General features: G+C 33.2%; 1 protein-coding gene and 1 long non-coding RNA gene across 2 annotated transcripts in view; one reads left to right on the top strand and one right to left on the bottom strand.

Moving 5' to 3' along the window:
• Positions 1-990, top strand: part of LOC137630068 (uncharacterized) — a 1,333-nt gene extending 343 nt beyond the window's left edge. The window contains exons 2-3 of the long non-coding RNA XR_011041631.1: positions 1-57; positions 570-990. The exon at positions 1-57 is cut by the window's left edge and continues 109 nt beyond it. This is a non-coding gene — a long non-coding RNA (uncharacterized lncRNA). The remainder of the gene's footprint in view (positions 58-569) is intronic.
• The window catches only part of LOC137630069 (uncharacterized), a 22,219-nt gene that overhangs the window by 8,156 nt on the left and 9,063 nt on the right, over positions 1-5,000 (bottom strand). The gene's annotated exons all lie outside the window — the stretch shown is intronic.

Genomic DNA, 5,000 nt, shown 5'->3' with positions numbered 1-5,000 from the left:
GACTGGCAGATGACAACGCAGGAATCTGGTGAAGTATTTTTCAATCTAAGCTAAAAGGCAAGTATTGTTTTAGTTTGTTTTTTATGCAATCCCAAAGCAAGCCAGTCCTCCCCGATTAGGGGCGGCGCCCCTAATCGTGGGAGGACGTTCCCTGTAGCACACGGTAGACCTATTGAAGGTCTACCGTGTGCTACAGGGAGGCTTGCTTTTAAACCCCCTTCGTCTAATTTCGGTGAGTGGTAAACTATTTTTGTACTTTATTTAGGTTCTACTGTTTACTTAAACCTTTTGATCATTGATTTCAAGTAAACGGGTTTTCCAACATTTTTGCTGTTTTGTTAAATTCTATTTAAACTTTGTTGATTATCCTGTTATACGTTCCAAGCTGTTTTGTTAAATTCTATGTTTGTTGACTATCATACTATAAGTTTAAAGTAAATGGAAATATACTTGGTTGTATGAAATTGAGTTTATCATACTTTCAATTCAATAGCAGGTTTATATCACTCCTTTATTTAGGGATAACTAACTTTTATAAGGAAAATTTCTGATAATTTACTCTTTTTCAGATTGGATGGTGCGACTTCAGGATAAAATGAATAAGGACTGGTTTGACGAATTTGGTTCAACTCTTGACTGATAGTATGGTTTAAGATTTTTCCTGTATATCCTGCCAAGAACTTCTATAAAGGCTCTGGACTGTTCTTGGAATTGCTGCAAAGATCTATTATAAATGCTCTAAGATAAAAAATGGAAGTCTTGCTAAATTAGGCCAAATCCAGATTTGGCTAATTATAACATGGAAGTTCAGCTATATAGCTTAATGAAAGTTATAACGAAAATGAAAATTGGAATAGGTGGATTTCCTTTTGACAAGATTCCTAATTCTGAGAATTCTGCCCCAGTTTGGTAACCTGGCAGATAATATTGGTTGAATTTAAAAATTACTCTTTAGTATTCTTCAGATAAATAAATTTTTGTTTAATTATGGCTGTTATATTATTATTATTACTATCCAAGCTACAACCCTAGTTGGAAAAGCAAGATGCTATAAGCCCAGGGGCTCCAACAGGGAAAAATAGCCCAGTGAGGAAAGGAAATAAATAAATGAAGAGAACAAATTAACAATAAATCATTCTAAAGACAGTAACAACGTCAATTGAACCTATATATTCATACAAATGTTTTAAATAATCTCACAATAAATTTGTTTATACTATTACTTAGTTGACGTATTTGCCTGATCTGTAAGGTGGTTTTTATTACGGGCTAGCCAGGGCAAAAGCCAGTGTCATGCTACAGGCATAATACAGTAGTTGAAAATACTGTTCACTTTTTCTTTCTATGTTTGAAATTTTAACCAATTTTATTATCCATTTGGATTAAAACTCCGGTGTTTTTTTTTTCTTTTTTTTTTCTAAGGGAAACCACAAGGTGACATTATTAATGGGTATGGGAACAGGTATATGAAAATTGAAATTAGGTAATTTCATTAAAACTAAAATTTTTTATGATTTCTAATGAACTTGCTACCACCTTCACAGCCATTTCCAGATATAAGAATGAGAGTTAAGCATTTCTCGGGAAGCTTGTCTTCAAGCAGAACTATGATACTTTTGTTTATTTTACATATATTTTAGAAAAAGTTTAATAAACAAAAAAGCATACTGCAAGTTGTTGCATTAAGCGAGCGTGTCATGTTGCAGCAGTTCTTTTTAAATACTTTACTTGGTGGTGGTAGCTCAATTTTGAACTAACTTCCTTACAGACATTGTTGATTTAGCTAATGTACAGTACCATTAATGTTGGCTGAAACCTAGACTGTCAATCTGTGATGAGAGATTGGTTGGACGTATAACTGGTTTCTATAATGAGCTCCATGTTTCGTGTGATATATTTTGGATCTCTTATTAAAAACAAAAATGCTCAGGATAAACTTGAAGAGGGCGTTAATCTAGGGCTTTTATCGCCTATTAAAGTAAAATTTTACAGGAAAAACTAAAGAATTATACATCGGTATGTAATGTTAAATTGTAGCTTCTTTCTTATTTTATGCGTTTAAGTAAAATTATTTTTTTGTTAATACGAACAGTTCTTATACCTGGGGTTATTAGTATTTCATACAAAGAGAACTTTTAGCTTATAAGTAGTGTTTGACCGTTGCAAGCCTGGGAAATTAAAAAGCACAACGGGTTGATAAGCTTAGGGCCGCTGTACTGACATTTTGAATGAATAAAAATGTTTGTTCGGAGAAAGGTAGAGCAAACTTTAAGAAATTATTAAGTTTTAATTTTTTCAGCCAATATCTTTATTCTTTCGTAATTTTGAATGAAATTTTAGTTTTTCCAAATTTTTCTAACAAAAGTTTAACTTAACTAAACATAATGTATGTCTTGTAAGTTGGTAGTGAAGATGATTTCTTAAATAAACATCCTTGATTTGTGTATTTTGGGCTACAGATGGTTAAAGCAAGAGTTCGTATACGGGGGGGGGGGGGGGGAGGGCAGTTCCAGTAATAGTTGAATCGGTAGAGCTTCAAAAGTTCAAAGTTGGAGCAAATGTTATGTTGACCAGGCTGACATGAGTCTTTTTATAGTTTATGACTTATCTGTTTTTGATGATGTTAATAGTTTATATAGGACATGTCTGTTTTAACTCTGTTACTGTTTTTAGAATATATTAACTTATTCTCATTTATTTATTTCCTTATTTCCTTTCCTCACTGGGCTATTTTTCCCTGTTGGAGCCCTTGGGCTTATAGCATCTTGCTTTTCCAACTAGGGTTGTAGCATGGCTAGTAATAATAATAATAATAATAATAATAATAATAATATCATATGGGCAGAATTATAAGGTTTTCAAAACTGATACGACTATTTTCTTTAAAATTTTGATAAGGATGATTATATAGGATTAGCATTTTATAAATTCTGAAAAATTAAATTTTTTATCTTTTATTATAGAACTGATAGTTGAACGAAAGGATGCAGGAACTCCAAATACTACAGAAATAACACAGGTAGCAAGCCAATGAGGTTTCCCGGGAAATTTAGTCATGTACTATTAGTAATTGTAGAGATTAATATTGAAATATCATATATTTTATCGGGATGCTGTTATTGCCTAATGCATTTTCACCCTATAGTATTAAATTATAAAGTGAAAATGGTTTAAAAAGATATGAAAAAAAAAGCTTTGGTTATGTTTCCCGAACTTCCCTTCTTTCAAATTGCTAGATCCACGCTTGAAGTACAAATTATTTTCCCCGATTATTTACTTAAACTTAGGTTGATAGTGTATATTATTCTATAATACAACAATGGAAATCAATAATCAATTATCATTATTATCATTATTATTATTATTATTGTTGTTGTTGTTGTTGTTGTTAACTAAGCTGCAACCGTAGTTGGGAAAGCAGGATACTATAAGCTAAAAGCCCCCAGCAAGGAAAATAGCCCAGTAAGGAAAGGAAATAAGGAAATAAATAAACTACAAGAGATGTAATGAACAATTGAAATAAAATATTTCAAGAACAGTAACCTACTATGTATCATTAACTTCCTGTAGGGATCCTTTCAGTCAAGGATCAGGGAAGATATCCTGCAGTGGAAAGGGAAGACTTAAAGCAACGCAAAGGATATACTAAAAACGCTATATTTTTCCCAATTAGAAACTGAAAATTAGTGCATAGGACTAGTGGAAAGCAGACTTAGAGAACCAAGAGTATTAAAATTACGAAGAGAATGGTATGGTTGAGAATAAGATATTGTGGTACAGATCCACTCGAATAGAAAAGAAAATTAAAGCTTAATTAGTATAATTTATATAACAATTTGGTCGATATTTTCCTTTGTAGACATAATCAGGTTAATAGATATCGTCTCCAAGCAAAAAAATTATTGTACAAAGTAAAAGTGTTAGGTATCTTTCAATAGTAGAAGACTATTAATTATCATTATGGCCATTTTTCATCAGATGGCCAAGTTAGAATGAAGTTTCACAGGAGAGGAGAGGAGGTAAAGGTCTTAAAAACAAGGTTAGAATGAAGTTTCACAGGAGAGAGAGGAGGTAAAGGTCTTAAAAACAAGGTTAGAATGAAGTTTCACAGGAGAGAGAGGAGGTAAAGGTCTTAAAAACAAGGTTAGAATGAAGTTTCACAGGAGAGGAGAGGAGGTAAAGGTCTTAAAAACAAGGTTAGAATGAAGTTTCACAGGAGAGAGAGGAGGTAAAGGTCTTAAAAACAAGGTTAGAATGAAGTTTCACAGGAGAGAGAGGAGGTAAAGGTCTTAAAAACAAGGTTAGAATGAAGTTTCACAGGAGAGAGAGGAGGTAAAGGTCTTAAAAACAAGGTTAGAATGAAGTTTCACAGGAGAGAGAGGAGGTAAAGGTCTTAAAAACAAGGTTAGAATGAAGTTTCACAGGAGAGGAGAGGAGGTAAAGGTCTTAAAAACAAGGTTAGAATGAAGTTTCACAGGAGAGAGAGGAGGTAAAGGTCTTAAAAACAAGGTTAGAATGAAGTTTCACAGGAGAGAGAGAGGAGGTAAAGGTCTTAAAAACAAGGTTAGAATGAAGTTTCACAGGAGAGAGAGAGGAGGTAAAGGTCTTAAAAACAAGGTTAGAATGAAGTTTCACAGGAGAGAGAGAGAGGAGGTAAAGGTCTTAAAAACAAGGTTAGAACGAAGTTTCACAGGAGAGAGAGAGGAGGTAAAGGTCTTAAAAACAAGGTTAGAATGAAGTTTCATAGGAGAGAGAGGAGGTAAAGGTCTTAAAAACAAGGTTAGAATGAAGTTTCACAGGAGAGAGAGGAGGTAAAGGTCTTAAAAACAAGGTTAGAATGAAGTTTCACAGGAGAGAGAGGAGGTAAAGGTCTTAAAAACAAGGTTAGAATGAAGTTTCACAGGAGAGAGAGGAGGTAAAGGTCTTAAAAACAAGGTTAGAATGAAGTTTCACAGGAGAGAGAGGAGGTAAAGGTCTTAAAAACAAGGTTAGAATGAAGT

The sequence above is a fragment of the Palaemon carinicauda genome, chromosome 38, assembly GCF_036898095.1.
Source record: "Palaemon carinicauda isolate YSFRI2023 chromosome 38, ASM3689809v2, whole genome shotgun sequence".
NCBI classification, from domain to species: Eukaryota; Metazoa; Arthropoda; class Malacostraca; order Decapoda; family Palaemonidae; genus Palaemon; species Palaemon carinicauda.
The sequence above is the reverse complement of the archived record's forward strand: the minus strand, read 5'-3'. Positions and strand labels throughout refer to the sequence as shown.